At 41.4% G+C, this 20,307-nt stretch overlaps 2 pseudogenes; both read right to left on the bottom strand.

Moving 5' to 3' along the window:
• Positions 1 to 3,822: 3,822 nt before the first annotated feature.
• On the bottom strand, positions 3,823 to 5,404 carry LOC137824519 (uncharacterized; annotated as a pseudogene).
• Positions 5,405 to 5,602: 198 nt separating this feature from the next.
• On the bottom strand, positions 5,603 to 9,292 carry LOC150025381 (uncharacterized; annotated as a pseudogene).
• Between the last annotated feature and the right edge of the window lie 11,015 nt (positions 9,293 to 20,307).

The raw sequence follows: 20,307 nt of genomic DNA, 5'->3' as shown, positions 1-20,307 counted from the left end.
ATAATAAATTCCAATAAATAAAACATGTCCATTTAGTTTAAGAAAAAAAAATCATTTTACTTTTAATCAAAATGGCAGTTTTTTTTCTTGATTTTAAATTTTAAAAAATATATAAATATGAGCTTTCAATTTTATCTCATCACATATTATACTGATATTAATTGAAAAATAATTATTATAAATTTTTAAAAATTTACTATACACATTTATTTGTGATTGGATGGCGTTATAGAATTATTTTCATTGTCAATGTTCAAAATTTCCCTCTTTTAAGTAATTAAAATTTAACTTTATTCTTTTCTAACACAATAAAAATAATAGTAAAATAAATTAAATTAAAAAAATTATTCTATGAATCCCACACAAAAAAAACTTTTATAGTCTTTTTTTAATTCACATTTATGACGTGTTTGAAATATTTTTTATCGATACAAAATTAATTAAATAAAAGAATAAAAAATGCGTATTCAACCGATCCAACTCTTTAGCCAAAATTCTCCTAAACTAAGATAAACATCACATCATCACGTATATTAACTAATTAGATATTATTTTAGAGACTAAAACATTATTATATCTAAATTAATTTTTATTATTGATAAATAGTTTTTAAATTTATATCTAATTAACTACCAACTTTAAAATTTAAATAATTATTAGATAAAACATTAGTAGCTAATTAAATATCAATTTAAAAATTATTTATCAATAATATAAACACATATAGATATCAACAATTTTGTAAATTCTGAAATAGTACATACACTATAAGAAAATCATTGAGTATAAACCAATTTTAGAGACAAAAAATAATTAGTTGTTATAGTGACTAAATTAGAAATTATTTTAGAGACTAAACAAATTATTCGTTTCTAAACTAATTTCTATTACCAATAAATAATTTATAAATTGTTATCTAATTAGTTATAAGGTTTTTTTATACCAAATTTAGAATCTAAATAATTAGTAATTAAAACATTGATAACTAATTAAATACCAATTTAAAAGGTATTTATCAATAAAAAAAATTAATTTAAAAATTAATAATTTTATATAAAGAAAACTTCGTTCAAATGACCATGTTAATGATTTAATTTTTTTTTCTCTTGTATTACTTAAAAAATATATTTTTATAAGCTTTTGTGAGTATCTATGTTGTTTGATGAATTATGAGTAATCAAAATAACATATGAATACATAATAATCACATATGAGTATATGATGTGTAAGGTTTAATTAGAATTAAAGTTAATTTCTTAATATTATTTATTTTAATATTGATATATAGTGAGTTATTTATCTTTATTTTCAAAAGCTTTTTTAAGTTTTGAAAATGTTTTAACTCTGAAAGTTCTTAATACACTAGTAACTTAAACTTGAAGTAACACTAAAAATATAGATAATTAATGATGAGTAGTTATTGTCTGGGATCTTCGAAGTCAATGAAATGCAATAACTAGGATAGATTCCTTTTGCTTCCATCATCTTCATTAGTTAATAGTTGAAAGAAGAAAGGAAAGAAAGAAGTGCACGAAAATGAAGAAATGTTCTTCTGAGATTCCACGTAGCAGAACCCTTCTCCTTCCTCTATGGTCATTGCACAAGAGATGCAGAGAACCGTTCAAACCAAGTTTTATATTTTTCATAATATTATATTATTAACTCCCCAGAATCAAGTATCTGCTGCTGAAATTGATGTGCTTCTTGTCTCATGCAGATTTCATCACTTATATTTTTTGTGGTGAAGCTTTTCTGGGTATATAATATTACTAGTTTATTCATTGTTTTCTGAAAGCAACATCTTCTTCTTTCATCTTGTTGAGTATTTAGATTTTGGATCCTCCTTCTTAATTTTGAACCATTCATCAGTATATGACATGGATTTAATGGTGTATAGAAAAGAGTGAGAGTGATAGATTTGGACCCCTCCTTTAACCATTCATTCTTCTTTATTATAAAAGTGAAGTCATTGACATTATTCTAGAATTGGTAGTTCACATGTCATTATCCATTTTTTTCATATGTATTCATTACTCATTTTTATATTTTATGTTTTTAGAATTTTATACATGAATATCCTGTTTCATTTTCATGTAAATAAATATATTTATCAATTCATTAGAATACTATCAAGTATATCTATGGTGATAAATTGTAGATTAAATTATTATATAAGAAAGTTATTAAATAAAAATTAATTTGAAAAAAAAATTACTAATTAAATTATATATTATTTTAATAATTAAAAAAATTATTAATATATAAAGTAATTTTTATTATTAATAAATAATTTTAAATTAATATCTAATTAGTTACCAACATTACAAGAAAAACTCAAATTACATACAGTCAAAATTCGTATATAACACACAAAATCCGTATGTAAAACATCGTTACATACGGATAAATCCGTATGTAAAATCTGTATGTAATTACATACGGATAAATCCGTATGTAATATCTGTATGTAATTACATACGGATAAATCCGTATGTAATATCCGTATGTAATTACATACGGATAAATCCGTATGTAATTACATAGAGATAAATCCGTATATAATATTCGTATGTAATTACATACGGATAAATTCGTGTGTAATATTCATATGTAAATCCGTATGTAATTAACGGATAAACTTACATATGGATAAATCCGTATGTAACATTCTACATAGCAGCATCAGCTTTTGTATTTGGAAGCACCCTATATTTTTTGTATTTAGAAGCACCCCATATTCTACACCTGCATATATTCATCAACATTTCAGTACATTCCAGTTTTCAGAAGACAAATATTCATCACATTCAATGTTGTCCATACATACAATACTTACTATTTCCAAATATCTAAAATGTATTTCATTAAAACAAAGTTCTAGAGAAGCTAATAATTATTATAATCTTCACCGAGTGAATTTTGTTGTTCATCATGATTACTATGATGTTGCACTTCATTTGACTGCTGATTCGGTTGAGTTGGTGGTGGGGTATTTGGCTGCTGAAAAAACTGTTGTGCTGTAGCCAAGGTTATCAAACTCTAGGGTTAACTCGTAAACCCTTACGAGTTTAAGAGTCAAGTGAAGGCTGGCGAGTCAACTCGGGAGCAAACTCGTTTTTGAGTAAACCCGAAGTTGACTCGGTCAAACTCGGCCAAACTCGCGAGTTTAGGGCCGAGTCACCGAGTTGCGGAAAATGGCCCTAGATTTTTAGGGTTTTACTTATCTGGTTCACGATCTCATCCTCTTCACTGTCGTCATCGTCATTCTCGTTGTGCCGCTCGTCGTCGTTCTCGTCGCGCCGCTCGTCGTCGTTCTCATCACGTCGCTCGTCGTCGCTCTGCACTGCACCGCGTCGCACCACATCACATCGCGTCGCTCCTTGCACCGTCGCTATCCTCTTCCCATTGTGCTGTTCGCGAAGCAATTCGTAGGAAAGTCTTGCTGTTGCGGTGAGGACAAATTGGATTAGGGTTTTTAAAATTAGGGTTTTTACTGCTCTGGACAGATGGGGTTTTTGTTTAATTAGGGTTTAAAATTAGGGTTTTTACTGCAGATTGGCTAATTGATGAAGATGTAGATGATCATGAAGATCTTGGAGATGATTTCCTCCTTAGAGAATTAGATGAATGAGACTTTTGTGTTGTTTGATAACCTTATTTTAAACTATAACATTTCTGTTGTTTTAGTTATTTTATTGGTGTATGAACTTGATGGTTTCAATATTATGGATTTGATATCATGAATTATTATTATTTTTCTAATTTTTTATGTGAAGTAGACTCTTACGAGTCTACGAGTCGAGTTTATTGGGCTCCCACGAGTCACAGTAGACTCTCGAGTTTGATAACCTTGGCTGCAACTGCTGCCTCAGGTGGTAGATATTGCATCATAAAGTTTTGAAAGTTTTGCAAGTTTTGAAACTTTGCATCCATGCGTTCAATATGCTGCTTAAGTTCAACAATTTCTTCTGAATCAACCTTCTTATTACTAGAAGATGGTTGTGTTTCTTGTAGGTAACAACTAACACAATCGTCCTGACAATCAACACGTCCAACCCCATATACTTGTCCCTTGTACCTTCCACCTACACTTTCTAACCAACAACGACTTCTCAATTTTTCCTCCTCAACAGGATCTATTGAGGTAGATTGTGACTAAGATAATGCTTGAGACAATCTACTTTCAAAATCTTCCTATTAAAATGAAAAATATTTGTTATCATACTAATTAATGTATATGAAAAAAAAGTTTAAAATAACTAACATGAGTATGCCTTGATCTATCATCAACAAAATCTCCAATGCTCTTTCGTATATGTGTTTGTTGAAACACTTCATCAACATGGATCGAGCGGCCAAGCTCCTCTGTCTATAAAGAAAACATTTCATAAATTAAGAAGATAATAATTAATCATAAATTAATATAAAAAAATTATATGGAAATCATACCATACGAATAGCGTGTTCATGAACACTAATAGATCCTCCAGTGTGCAGACATCCACCTTTTTCAGAAAAACAATTCTTTTTAGCTGTATCACATTTGGATCGATACACAGGCATGTTCCACTGTTCAAGGAGGTTGTTCCAAACATTATTGCCAATACATTCTGGTCGTTTACCTTCTTGGCGAGCATCTTTAAACATTTGTGAAAGGGTGTGAAAAACTTTTGTATGGAAATTTTTCTTAACTTATTCCTCGTCCTCAACCCTCCATGTGACCTTCCTCTACAAAACAACAAGAATCATCAATCCAAATTGTAAAATATAAAATTTTTAAATGGAATAAAAAACAAGTACCTTAAAACGTTGAAAAAATATATCTCGTTCACCCTTTCGGATTGCCCCCCATGCTGGCCATGGCTCACCAAATTGTTGTTTGATGCTGGCAGTGATGGCCTTTGATGCTATTTTTGATGGATAAAACCTAAATACCAAAACAAAGTTAGTCAAAATTATAAGACAATAATAATAAATTATATAAATTGAATTTTGTTATATTCTTACCCTCCCCCAATAGGCTGAATCAGAGGGCGATCACCAGCTGAGAGGACCTCGTCCTCTAAGTTATTCGCTGCAGAAGCTGAATGTGTCCCTCCAAGATTTGTATATGGGGATGGTGTAATATCTGGTGGGGTTGATGCATTAGAACCAACACGTGGAGATGGTGTTGATGCAATAGCATCTTGTACTGGTGGGGTGGATTGGGTAGCATCTGCTACTGGTGGGATAGATCCATGAACTGAAGAAGAAATAGGTGTATTGGGTTGACTGGATGATGGATTTTGGTTTTTAAATTGTGATAACAATTTTATCACATAATTTTTCCCCTTTTTTTGGTTGTTACTCGGTGATGGTTGATCAGAACCTCCTGATGACATCTATATATATTGCATGAAATGATAATGAAGGTTATATAAGTTTATCAATGAAGAAGAATATGTTGAATATAGTTTAATAAAAAAATTGAAATAAACATGTACAAATTTCATCAGCAAACATTAAACTCAAATTAATTGGAGTAATAAACAGTATATTAACAACAACAATACAATAGTAGTTCCTACAATAAATATTATTTGTTAACATTGGCTTCCTAAGTCTATTCAGAGCTAGAGATGTCAAAGTCATCTCCATATTCATCTTCACTTTCTCCCTCTTCATTGTCTTCTTCCCATTCATTTGTTTCTTCATCTATCTGATCTTGAAATGATGATACATTGTTTATGTCAACTTCTTCAAGCTCATCCTCTAAATCTTGTAATCCTAAAACCCTTTCAACTTCAATGACTTCATTAACATGTGACATTTCATCCACCTGATATGGCACTTCAACTTCTACATCATCAGAATCTATACTACCTCTGGGCTTCGTTTTGATTGCAACACACCAACCACGTTTGTCTTTGCGTGATGTTGGATATGGTACATAATAAACTTGTCGAACATTATGTGCAATGATAAAAGGATCAAATGGCACATATCTTCTGTCCATTCGAATATCCACAATACCATATTTGGAATCTACTCGCGTACCTCTTGTTGATGGATCAAACCAATTACAGTAAAATAATACAACTTTCTTATCTGAGGTCAAAGAATTGTACTCCACCTCATACATGTGTTGAATCACACCGTAGAAATCATCCTCACCTCCTTTTGTAAGACCCTTTACATGGACCCCACTATTTATTGTTTTCTTTCCCTCGCTCCATGCGTGAGTGTGGAATTTGTACCCATTCACAAAGAATGTGTGCCATTCTTTTACACACCTTAAAGGACCAAATGATAAATCTCTTAGGTGTTGGTTCTTGACATTTAAAGGGTCTTTATGAACCTATAAATATATCAATGTCATTAATTTTTTATGAAATGGTTAAAGAAGTCAACAAAAAGTAAATTATAGAATTTCTAGATACATACTTGTGTCCAAAGGGAAATCTGCATGTATATGAGCCGAAGCATGGGATTCGGAAATTTCATTAGAATGTAAGAAAGCGTTGTCAATATATAGGTGTCAATGCATTAGGTTAGCGATAACTTAATGGATGAATAACTGTGTTTTAAAATAATATATTGCATGACGCTTACTCAAGGTATGGTTTAACTTCATTACAGTTGATCAAAACATGAACATGAGCTGAGCTCAATTCTTCATCAGTTAACCAACGAGTGATCTCCCTCCCAGAATGACGTCCAGGTTGGTCAAAGACAGATAAGATTGATGGAAGCCTTTCACTTTCAATGTCCACTTCATTTCTACAATGTTGTGGTCTTAACATGAAGTTGTTGAAATAGTGTGAACAAAAATGAGTTGTCTCACGATGCAAATAAGATGCACAAATAGATCCTTCTACCCTAGCCTTATTTTTCACTGAACGTTTAGCATATCCCATGAATCTACAATCAAAGAAATTTGATATGATTGATAATTATAGTTCACATTAAATAAAGACTAATAACTCTTATTATTACCTTTCAAATGGGTACATCCACCTATAATGGACAGGTCCACCAAGTTTTGCTTCATATGCTAGATGGACAGGGAGATGTTCCATAGAATAAAAAAATTGCCGGAGGAAATATTCTTTCCAACTTACAAAGAATTATTTGAATGTTTTGTTCCATCGTAGTAAGGTCATCTTCTTTTAGTGTTGTAGAACACAAATCTTTGAAAAAATGACTTACCTCAATAATGGGATTTAGAACATGAGCTGGTAATGAACTAAATGCTATGGGAAGTAGGCATTCCATGAACACATGACAATCATGACTTTTCATCCCAAGCACCCTTCCCTTGTTGACATCAACACATCTAGCCAAGTTCGAAGAATATCCGTCAGGCATCCTAAGATCTTTTAACCATTGACACACATGTTTAATTTCCTCTGTTGCAAGTGTGTAATTTGCTTTTGGCTTCAACATCTTTCCATTAAGATGTGACTTAAGTTCCAAGTCTCTTCGCCAAAAATACAAACCTAAGTCCATTCGTGCTTTGTCATTGTCCTTTGTCTTTCCAGTGACATTCATGACAGTATTAAAGATGTTATCGAAGAAGTTTTTTTCAATATGCATAACATCAAGATTATGTCTTAATATATTGTCTTTCCAGTATGGAAGATCTCAAAAGATGCTTCTTTTTGTCCAATTATGCACTCCCCGTAACCATGTATTCTTTGCACACCACTTTCAGTTACTTTAGGATAAGTCTTTACTCTGTTCCAAACTTGTGTAGGTGTGAACTTAGGTGGTGGAGGATCCATGTCAACTTCCCCCTTATTGAATGCATTCTTGTTCCTCCTAAATGCATGATCATTTGGTAAAAATCTACGATGCGAATCAAACCAAGAATTTTCCCCCCATGATGTAATCTAAATGCCTTTGAATGCTCCATGCAATGTGGGCATGCCAATTTACCATGAGTTCCCCAACCAGACAACATACCGTATGCAGGAAAATCATTAATCGTCCACAATAACATTTCCCTCATCAAGAAGTTCTCTTTCCTTGAAATATCGTATGTTGGGACACCACTCCACAATTTCTTCAAGTCGTCTATCAAGGGCTCTAAAAATACATCAATACCCGCCTTTGGATTGAATGGGCCTGGTATGAGACAACTCAAGAACATATAAGGTTTAGACATGCACATTTCAGGAGGAAGATTATACGGGGTCACAATTATTGGCCAACATGAATATGGTGCATTTGATGCTTGCACATATGGATTAAAACCATCAGAGCATAAACCTAGTCGCACATTGCGTGCCTCCACAGAAAAATTGGGATAAACAGTATCAAAGTGCTTCCAAGCCTCGCCATCACATGGATGACGCAAAACACCATTACTGCTTTTGTTATCATAGTGCCATGTCATTTGTCCCGCAGTCTGTGTTGAAGCATACATTCTTTGAAACCTTGGAATTATTGGCAAATAGAACATTGCCTTTACAGCAACTGGTTTTTTGTTACTTGCTCCGGTGTTGTGGTAACGGTACCTTGACTTGTGACAAAATTTGCATTCAAACAACGCTCTGTCATTTTTACCGTATTCGTTATCATAAAAGAGCATGCAACCATCCACACAACAATCAATCCTCTTAGCCTGTAATCCCAACTTCGACACTAGCCTTTTTGCATCATAATAACTTTTAGGCAAACCTATTTTGGTTGGTGTTGCATCCAAAAGCATTTTTGAAATAAACTCTAAGCATTGGTCAGGAATATTCCAATTGGCTTTGCAAGCTAACAGCCTGACACACATTGATAATTTGGACTCTGATGTCCCTGCATACAATGGCGTATTTGCATCCAACAAAAGCTTATAAAACCTTTCAGTTTCTTCGTTTGGAGGCTCTTCCATGTTATCTACATTTGGTACTCGTAATGACTCTTGTTGCCTAAGAGCATCAAACACCATGTCTTCCATCAACCTAACTTGGTAATCTGGTGATTGATTGTGTGCACCTCCAGTTATTCCCAAAGCCATGCAATTATCTTTATTATACAAGTCACCTTCTACCATGTCTTCACCATGATCAGTCCAAATCCAATAATTAGATTTGAAATCATGTTTGTAGAGGTGAACCTTCACAAGTCTTTCCTCCAAAATTCTTGTACAATCACACTTACTACATGGACATCGTATTCCCCCATCATTCTGATAACATTCTCTTTGGCACGCTTTGGTTATAAACTCTTCAACTCCCAATATAAAAGACTCTTTCAAAGCACCTCTTCCTCTATAACACTTATCATACATCCATGCACGATTTGATGGAAACTGATTCATGTTCTGTTCATAAAGCAATTGACAAAAAGTGAACAATTTTTTAAGAGACCATGTTATAAAAGAACATGTAAGAGTTCGTGTTACAAACAAACATGTAAGAGTTCGTGTTACAAACAAACATGTAAAAGTTCGTGTTACAAACGAAAATGTAAGAGTTCGTGTTACAAACTCTGCCTAATTCAACCATATATGGATTTGCATAAGTCATCCAGATTTGGATAATGTTTTTGTTTCACACAAATTGGCTATTACAACATTTATTATAATAATTATAATCAATTAACAAGCAACTACATCAATTAATAAGTATAATCAAAGAAAATTGGCCAAAACAACTTGGAGTTATTGGATATCAAATTATTACGGCATTATCAACCCTTAAATCTAACCTTTCAATCCGTACAAAAAGAAGCTTTGAGTTTCACGTAACAGTCCTCCTACAACCTCTTTAAAGCAGCTGAATCTATACAAAAATAACCATGAAAATGGAACACAAACTCAATCTCCAAGTCAACACAAGCAAGAACCAACTTAAGCAGAACGAAATGTGAAAAAAAAAATCACTAAAGAACAAATAATGAACTACATAGGCACATAACCAATACCACCTCAAAAAAAATTAAGCAAAAAGATTCCATAGCTAGTGGTGAAACACAAAAGCAAACACAAATCAAAGCCCAACAAATTTCCAGCTTAATAACAAAAAACAAACCATCAACCTGAATGAGTGTGGCGGTGGTGGCGATTGACCAGAGAAGGTCACGCGGTGGTGACCATTGACGACGGTGGAGATGACTGCGTTCGTGCTTCTTCTCCGAACCAGGACGACGGTGGTCGCGGTTGCTACGATGATGGTGGTTGCTGCGGCGCTGGCGGTTGCTGCGGTGGTATCGGTTGCGATGGAGATGGTTGCTCGGTGGTGGCCGCTAGCAGCTGGAATGTGGCCTTGCTGGTGCTGTTGTCGGGTGTTTGCAATTTAGGGTTCGCTGCACCACTGAACTGCGGCTTTTTAATTTCACTTTTTCATATAAGTTACATAGAATAATTTGTATGTAACATTTCTTTTATATTAAATTTTTATTTAATTTTTAATTATATTTTTATAACATTTATTTTCTTTATTTGTTTATATATGATATCATAAGTAAATAGTTATTTTAGAAGTAAATAAATATCTTATGTAAATAAATAATATTTAGTAAATAATTATTTTAATCTAATTATATATTCATATTTTTATAAATTAAATTTATTGTAATATCTTGTTGGTAATAACTAATTAATGTAAGATGTATATTTTTTAACTATATTTCTCATTTAGTCACCTTCTAAACTTTATTTTATTGAAACATAATAATAAAAGAGTAATTAAAATAAAATTAGATTAAAAAATAAATAATATATTAATTATAATTATTAAATATATATTGAAATGATTTTAATAAATTGGTCGGATTGATTATGTAATATATGAAATGATATATTAAATTTAGTTATGGAGTGCCTGTTAATAAATATCATATGTAAATATATAATATTTATTATTAGAAGTAAATTATTATTTTGATTTAATTATATATTCATATTTTTATAAACTAAATTTGTTCCGTCCGGTTGACTGGGACGTCTTCGTGCGCGACCTCAACCGTCAGCTAGGGACTCCTTCCCACTGGTTACCTGTGGATTCCTGCAAAAAAGAGGACAAAGAGGCGCCCTAGCGGCCATTTGCACTCCGACGCTCAAGTCAGCCAGCAAGAAACACCAAAACTGTGCACCTCCGTCTCTGAGCACCGCGTATGGCACTCTGAAGGTCGTAAAAAGGAAACTGTGTCTAGTGTATATTTTCTCATTCTGGCCAAAATCCTCCCTAGTCCCTTGTGCGTAACCCCAAGGCTCGAGCAAGCAACTAGAGTGTTTCTGGGAAATTAGCCAAAAATTCGAACCCTGTTTCCAACATTCTCAGCGCTATTTAAACTACCCAAGCATTTAAAGCGCCTTAAAGCGCTTTTAATCACAAACGTAACGCGCTCAATTAAGGCGTCTAATTAGAAAACATAGCGCATTTAAGACGTTGAAACGCTTGAGAGCCATTATAGTACTTTAAACGCTCAAAACAGAAACTGTGCTAAATGACCCCATCTGGGGGCGTTTCTGCCCAGCTGGGGACGTTTCTACGTGTGAGTCCTCCTGCCTGGGAGTGCTACTGCGCAAGGGGTGACTTTTTGGGTGCCAACTCATGCCCCCAATCATCTAGTCACTTACTTTGAGAGTGTATCTGCCTTCCTCTCGTACCCTGCTCCCGGCTACCCTGGGCGTAAAGACTAAGGCCTCGCCCACGCCGTCCACATGCCACCCTAATGACGTGTCGCTCCCTGCTGACTCAATAATTCTTGAATTATTGACGTGACATTCTCTGAACCATAGGAGCGCTCTTAATGACTGATTGGACATCCTCTGAAACGGGGAGAATAACACCTTTTGGGGCTACCCTTGATCGCGCGCCACGTAGCCCATCGCACGGCCAGCTTCTAGAGACCCTTGCGTTTCCCTTGGGCGATTGATCCTTTGACACGTGGCACGATCTCACGGCTCTTAGTTAGCGCCTCTTGGGTTGCAAATGTAACGTTCAAGTTACCCCCAAACCCCGCGCTCACCCCACTGTTACATTCATTCCCTCTGCGTCTCTGCACTGTTCGTCGTCTTCAAACCCCTTTTCTCTGCAATTGCTGTTCTCTCCATCCTGTGCTCTTCTTCCGCCTTCACTTGGACAACAAAGGTATGATTTTCGAATACTCATGACTCTTCCCTTTCGTCGCATTGTATGATTTATTGAACTGCCTGGGACTGTTGACATTCATGCATTACTGCGTTCTTCCGCTTTTCCTTCCTTCTCTGTTCCCTTCTCCTTCTTTCTGGGTTTTCTCGTGTGGGTGATGTTTCCTGGGGTTCACTCCCCTTCCTGTCATGGCTACACTTGTTAAAACCTTTTTCCTCTCTTCTTTCTCCAGCTATTTATTTACACCATGACGCGCACGAACGCGGAGCCTGATTCCTCCCCCAAGACCCCCAAGTCCAACTACAAAGCCTACTACCCATGGGCCCCCGACGAGCTCCTGAACGAGTGTACCAGCCTGACTACCTTCCAGGACCTGGAAGCTCACCGTGGGGATCCCCATTTATATAACTTTAACGCTTTCTGCCGCACTCACGATGCCCACATATCCGTCCGTCCCGACAGGCCTGGGGAACCTGTCTGCGTGGACGACAGACCTAGAAAGGGGAACCCTTTTTTCTTTATGTACCAGACAGTGTTTAACCGCGTAGGGGTGTGTCTCCCATTCACCCCCTTTGAAAGGGAACTCCTCACCGAAATCAACACCGCCCCCGCCCAGCTCCACCCCAACAGCTGGGCATTCGTTAGGGGTTTTCAAATTCTCTGCGGGCACCTGGGCATCATTCCCTCCGTAGACGTTTTCCTGCATTTCTTCGAAGTGAAGAAGCAGGGGAAAAGCTTTTGGGTGAGCTTCTCTGGGATCGTGAGTAGGATCCTCCTCTCCCTCTTCCAAAACTCTTACAAAAATTGGAAAGGGAAATTCTTTAGAGTGTGCAGCGCCAAGCACGACCCCACAGCCTTGGATGGCTTCCCCCTCTACTGGATGGAGCGCCCTAAGCTGCTTAGGGCCAAAGCCCTGAAAGAGCTATCTCCTGCTGACAGGGAGGTAAGCAAGGCCTTGGCTGGGTTGGGAATCGTTTTTGATACCTTGAAGCTTGTTGCTAGCGAGTACAATACTCACGCCCTGACAACATACTTTGGTAAGGAGACTCTCCTTTTCTCCCCTTTGCTGTGAACACCCTGCTACCGGATGTTTGTTCTCACGGCTTCCTTCCCCTGTTTTTCATGGTGCCATGTTACTTGCATCTCACGCATCTATGCGCTTTGTACTTTTTGTATAGTTGCTTTGGCCTTGATTTCTGCTGCTTGGTCTATTTCGATGTAGGATCGGTGATGGACGCTTCCAAAAGGATGATGTTGGCGAAAGCGATGAAGGAGGCTCGTGCCGCCAAGGCGGGCGCCTCCTCCGCCCCTGCTGCTGATCCGATTCCCCACCAACTCTGTCGCTGCCACCCCCAATCACCACCGAAACCCCCCTAAGCTCATCTCCGTCATCTCCTCATAGCCCCGAGGCACTTCAGACTCCCAGCTCTCCTCTGCCCATCGTCGCCGTTCCCCTAGCCGCGATCTCGTCGCCGGCTTCAACCCCCCTTGACAAAGGGAAACGGGTCTTGAAGATTTTATCGGATGATGAGGACTCGGAAGGTGTGGCACCCTTCAAGAGGAGGAAATCTGCGCGGGTTCCTCTTCTGCTAGAGGCGTCTCCCCAGGGAGGGAATCCCTTCATGGATGTCCCTCCAAGCGCGACCTCACTTCCACCCACAACAGTCCATGAGGAAGGGGGCGAAGGTGCCGAGTCTGCCCCGCCCCACCACCGGTAGAAATCTCTGCTTCCCCTGCTCCCGTCGCTGCCGCTGCCGCCCCCAATCTCATCGCCATCCCTCCTCCAATCATGCATATGATGAGGGGCTTCAGTGGCGGAACTATGCCAGAGGACACCGACAAGAAGGAAGGCATGCCTTTCTACTTGGGGGCCTTCTTGGCGGTGGGCCTTGAATGACGCGCCCAGGCCAGGAATACTGTCCTGCAAGCTCAAACTCTCCAGGCCTTGGAAACAAGGGTAACTGCTCTGGAGGAGGAAAAGAAAACCCTGGGATGCCAAAACGAAGCTTACCAAACCTTCCTGAAGCAAGCGCAAGAGTCCAAAGCAGAAGCTGAGGGACAACTGGCAGAGGCGTTGGAGCTCCAGACTGACTTCTACGTCCGGGAAGTCGCCCTCAAAGTTCAGGTGACGAGCCTTCAAAACATAGTTGAAGCTTACGAAAAAGCGCAAAAAGACTTGAAGGCCCGCTGCTGTGAGCAAACTGGCGCAATGGAGCGGATGGAAGGGAAAATTGCGTCCCAGACCCAAGCTATGGGCCTTCTCCGGGCGGACTACGACAAACTGCAAATCGAGGTCAACCGACTCAACGTGGAGAAGGAGGCTTTGGAGAAGCAGGTGGCTTCCGGGGACACTATCATTGGAGAACTAGAGAAGGACAAGAAGACCCTCATCCAGGAGATGGCGGGTACTTTCGAGGAGGGATTCCAAGAAGCTTTGGCTCAAGCAGTCTGCACGAACCCGGGAATCGACATTTCCAGCTGCGATTCCACTCACCATATTGTTGATGGAAAAGTCGTGCCTTTGGAGATAGACGATTGAGCCGCCACCCTCGATCATCAGCCCATTCCTTTATACTTGTTTTAACCCTCTCTGACAAATTTGTAATTCTTTGAATCATCTGCACTCTCGCTACAACTCTGGGATTTTGTTATGATTACTTTCGTGTCCTCGCGACATAGAATTATGCCTGTGTGATTTTATTCTCATCCTTTGCCTTCTTGCGCTTTGGTTGTTTTGCTTGCATTATACTCGCTTCTTTCGCTTCGTTGGGCGGCCTTGTAGGCCCGGGAAAGGTCACGCACCAATGCCCACGCCCATGGAGAGGCTCACCTAAAGGAGTCGTATCGTCCACGGGGTGTCTCTAACACCCAAACGGTCCTTCCCTTGATCCTTAACGCCCGACACCCACGCCTAAGGAGAGGCCTGCTACAGCAGCGCCATATCGTCCTCGGGTGTCTGAAACACCGAGTGCTTTGGGGGGGGGGGGGGGGGGGGGGGGTCGTTCCCTCCATGGTCTTTCCTTCTCATAGGTATCGGGGAACGCCCTGCCAGTGATTCGCTGGTGTTTTGGTGGTCCCGTCTTCCTCCACAATCTTTCCTCTCTGTGGGTATCGGGGAGGCGACGCCAGTAACTAACTTTGCCCTCTTCAACTTCGTCTCCCTCCACAGTCTTTCCTACCTATGGGTATCGGGGAGACAACCTCGCTGATATTTTGGTTGACGACGCCCGCGATGTCTTACGCTGGCGTCGCCCTTTGTGTCCTTCCAGGCGACGCCTTGGGCGTCGTCTTTACCTTGACATTGACTTTGACCTTAGCCTTGGTCGGCGCCTGGGGACAGCGAAGAGCTCAAGGTTCTCCCCGTGCCATCCACGTGGCGCTTCTCGTATGGTTGATGGGACGTTCGTTCATTCGACTTGATCCACGTGACGCTCTTTGTATGGCTGATGGGACGTTAAGTCATTCGAATTGATCCTGACTCCTACTGCGCCCCTAACCCACTTTCGACGGCGCATCGTACCACTGGGCATTCTGCCGATACGACGTGTCCTGAGTTTAACTAGGGATGTCAGGGCCACCCTTCCATCTGCTGCCATGTGGCTCGATCGTGCGGTGCATGCATTCGTGTCGTTTGGCGCTCTAACCGCTCTATTTAACTCTTCAAACTCTGAAACTGTTCTCATCATTTCTGCACTCTTCGTAATCTACTTACACTCTCTCTTTTTGCACCATTTCTCTTCTCACGAAGGGTTTTTCCAGCGTTCGCTCCCATCGCTCGTTACCGGCGGGCCATACGCCTTTGACAATCCCTGATCTTGTTAAAGAATGTCTTCTCATGCTACTCCCCTCAGGGTCAATCCCAAGGACCTGTTCCCTTGGGCTTCGAGTGAGCTTCTTGACGAATGCTCATGCTTACTCGCCACCAGGGCTATAAGGGAACACAAAGGGGATTCATGTTCCTACGATCACCGGGCCTTCGCGAGGAGGCATGACGACATTGTTGTGCTCCCTTGCACTGTAGGGGAGCCAGTATGTGGAGACGAACGGGCCAACGAAGGGGTCCCCTTCTTCTACTTTTACCAGGTGGTTTTCAAGACCATCGGCGTGCGCCTGCCCTTCTACCGGTTCGAGAAGGAACTGCTGACAGAGATCAATGCCGCTCCGGCCCAGTTATACCCCAATCGCTGGGCCTTTGTTAAAGCCTTTGACATCCTCTTCGGGTTTCTGGGTTGTGCGCCCTCGGTTGACCTCTTTCTTCACTTCTTTGAGGTGAAGAGGCAGAGGCACAACCTCTGGTAACCCTCAGTAACTTTCCCGGGAGAGTTCTCCTAACACCCTTCCAAAACTCGTTCACCGGGTGGAAAGGCCGGTTCTTCAAGATCTACTGCACTGACCTTGTTCCCGACGCGCTGGATGGTTTTCCACTGTATTGGGTGAGAGAGGCGAGGGCCCTCAAAACCAAACCTTCAAGAAGCTGGCTCCAAGTGATCAAATAGCTTGCCGGATTCTTGCTGAAGCGGGAAGTTTTGACTTCGCTACTTTGATCAGCTTGGAGTTCAGCGCTAGAACTCTCGAAAAGTATATAGGTATGAGTCACTGCCCTAGAGACTTCCGCCTTTATCGCTTTCTAACTGTGCATGTCTTGCTTCATGGTGTCTCTGACACATTTACCTCCCTTGGTGCAGGTTCGAAAATAAACCAAGAGAGGAGGACACGAGTCACCCGAGCTCTGCGGGCTAGGATCAGGGCTTCGTCTTCCTCCAGTGCTGACTCCGATGGCCACTGAGAAGTGGCTCATTTGTGTATTGCATGAGTTGTAATATTTGCCCTAACCGCCTTACGCCCATTTGTATCGAACATTGCTTGTAACATCAACTTTTCTATACCATACTTGATTTTTGCAACGCCGCTTTACTTTGCATACGTTTCGCATCTTGTGCATTTTTCCTTCGTCATCTTCCTCAATGGCGCCTGCATTCAGGCGACACCTTCTTTCCGGGCGACGCCTTCACCTAGGCGACGCCTTCTCCCTTGGCGACGCCTCACATCACTTTAAACGGAGAAAGATAAAGGCTGAAAACCAAGGCACGGCTTTTTCTCAAACTTGTTTTTTCTTTTATTCGAGTGACCTCATTAAAAAACCCCCGAGAGGAAAAAAGAGTGTCCCCTTCAACTAAACTGTTACATGGCTGCTTACATAAGTCAACTAAAATAAAATTTTAAGTTGGCTGCATTCCAGCTGCGTGGGATGGGACCCCCCTCCAAGGTCTCTAGGTTGTATGAACCGTTGCCCTTAGCCTCGGTAACTCTGAAAGGTCCGGTCCACTTGGGAGACAGCTTATTCTCCAACTCGTATGGGTGAACCTTCCTCATAACCAGGTTGCCAATCTGAAACTGCCGCGGCTTTACCTTAGAGCTGTATTGTCGCTCTACTCTTCTCTTCACTGCTTCAGCTTTTATTCTGGCTTCTTCCCTGGCCTCGTCTAGTAGATCCAGGTTTACCCGCCTTTCTTCATTGGATTCCTCCACCACAAAGTTTTGAAAACGTGGTGAGCTTTCATGTATTTCTACCGGAATCATCGCGTCCGACCCGTATACCAAACTGAAAGGCGTCTCCATAGTACAGGATTGGGGCGTGGTGTGGTATGCCCATACGATCCTTGGTACCTCTTCCGCCCACGCCCCTTTGGCTTTCTCTAACCTTCTCTTTAACCCCCCTCAGCAGAACTCTGTTTGCTGACTCCACTTGTCCGTTGGTCTGGGGGTGTTCAACCGATGCGAACACTTGTTTCATTCCTACCTCAGCGCACAGATTTCTCAACTGCTGACTGGCAAACTGGGTCCCGTTATCGGATATCAAGCGCCTAGGTACGCCAAAGCGGCACACAATGTTCTTCCACACAAAATGTTGTACCTTGTGCGCAGGGATCTGTGCTACTGGCTCTGCCTCTATCCACTTGGTGAAGTATTCGATGGCGACGATCAAATACTTCATCTGCCTGTTTGCCAGTGGGAACGGGCCCAGGATGTCGATTCCCCATGTATGGAAAGGCCACGGGCTGTATATGGATCACAATTCTTCTAGCGGCGCCTTGTGCCAGTCGGCGTGCTTTTGGCATTGCCTGCACCGCTGGGCGTGTCGTGCGCAGTCCTCTTTTACTGTTGGCCAGAAGAAACCTGCGCGTATTACCTTGGAGGCTAGGGACCTTCCCCCTACGTGGCTCCCGCAGATGCCTTCGTGTAGCTCCGCCATTATCCTGGTGCACTCATCGCCACTTACGCACGTTAGGATAGGATGAGTGAAACCATGCCTGAACAACACCCCATCCACCAGGGTATATGTTGCGACATTTCTTTTGACCTTTTTACCCTCTTCAGGCTCTACTGGGAGAGCCCCATCCGCCAGGTATCGCTTGTAGGGCGTCATCCAGGTGTCTCCCTCGGTCAAAACGCATACCTGCATCTGCTCTCCCTCGGGCACATCCGCGTACGTGCTGATGCGGGGCACCCTCTGCGTATCTTGGGTCAAAGAGCAATGACTCCTCGGCCTTCCCCTTGTTGTATAAATCTGGAGGACATCCACCCTGTTGTCTTCCACGAATCTACGCGGAGCTTTGAGAGTCTCTTGGATCACTGTCCTCTGTCTACCACCCTTGCCTGAGCTGGCCAGCTTTGCAAGCAGGTCAGCTCTGGCATTTTGGTCCCTTCAACAACTGGACGTATTTCAGATATGCCGCCATCTGTGGGTCCTTCGCCTGGAACTCACCCGACACCTGCTCCGTAATCAGCTGGGAGTCGCTCTTCACCAAGAGGTTTTGCGCGCCCATCTCCTTGGCCAGGAGCATTCCTGCTATCAGGGCTTCGTATTCTGTCTGATTGTTACTTGCCTTGAAGGCGAAGCGCAGGGCCTGCTCGATCAGTATGTCGTTGGGTCCCTCCAAGACTATTCCCGCTCCGCTCCCTTGTTGGTTGGAAGAGCCATCAACCTAGAGCAGCCACTGCGAGCCCACTTCCACCTCTTGCTCACCTCCGGGTGAAAGTTCCGCTATAAAATCTGCGTATACCTGCCCTTTGATGGATCCTCTAGGCTCATACTGGATGTCGAATTCTGACAGTTCCACCGCCCAACGCACCATTCTTCCCGTCACGTCAGGCTTCTGCAGCACCTTCTGTATAAGGAGGTTTGTCATCACCACCACCGTGAAGCTGTGAAAGTAATGACGGAGCCTCCTGGCAGAAAACACTACCGCTAGCGCTGCCTTCTCCAGCGCTTGGTATCTCGTCTCAGCTCCTTGTAATGCCTTGCTTACAAAATAGATGGGCTTTTGACTCTGGTCCTGCTCCTGGACTAACACAGAGCTGATAGCCCGCTCCGTTACAGTAAAATATAACCGGAAGGGCACGCCTGTTACCAGTTTGCAGAGGACCGGTGGCGTTGCCAGGTACTCCTTTAGCTTAATGAAAGCCGCTTCGCATTCATCAGTCCATGCAAAGTGACTGTTTCTCTTGAGGCACTGAAAATATGGATGCCTCTTCTCTCCCCCGGTGGAAACAAACCTTGAAAGCGCCGTCATCCGCCCTGTCAGCTGTTGCACCTCCTTTACCGACGTCAGGCTTCGCATGGCGATGATCGCCGCGCATTTGTCGGGGTTCGCCTCTATCCCCCTCTCTGTGAGCATAAAACCCAAGAACTTACCGGCCTCTACCCTGAAAACACACTTCTCAGGGTTTAACTTGAGGCGGTAGTTGGATATTGTGACGAACAACTCCTCCAGGTCCGCCATGTGTTGCGCCCTATCCTGCGACGCCACCACCATGTCATCTACATAGGCGTACACATTCCTCCTGAGCATTGGCGCCAGGACCTTGTCCATTAACCTTTGGTACGTGGCGCCCGCGTTTTTCAGCCCAAAAGGCATCACCTTATAGCAGTAACTGCAGGTCTCAGTCATGAATGCAGTTTTGTTCTCATCTCTCAGGTGCATCTTGATCTGGTTGTACCCTGAGAAGGCGTCCAGGAAACTCAGCACTTTGCTACCGGATGCACTGTCCACCAAGGCGTCGATGCTGGGCAGTGGGTACGAGTCCTTTGGGCACGCCTTATTCAAGTCTGTGAAGTCCACGCACATCCTCCAGTTTCCATTCGCCTTTTTCACCAAGACGACATTGGCAAGCCACTCAGGATATTGAATCTCCCTGATGTGGCCAACCCTCAACAGCTTTTGCGTTTCGTCCTTCA

Source organism: Phaseolus vulgaris, chromosome 8, assembly GCF_051622355.1.
Source record: "Phaseolus vulgaris cultivar YP4 chromosome 8, ASM5162235v1, whole genome shotgun sequence".
Lineage (NCBI taxonomy): Eukaryota > Viridiplantae > Streptophyta > Magnoliopsida > Fabales > Fabaceae > Phaseolus > Phaseolus vulgaris.
The sequence above is the reverse complement of the archived record's forward strand: the minus strand, read 5'-3'. Positions and strand labels throughout refer to the sequence as shown.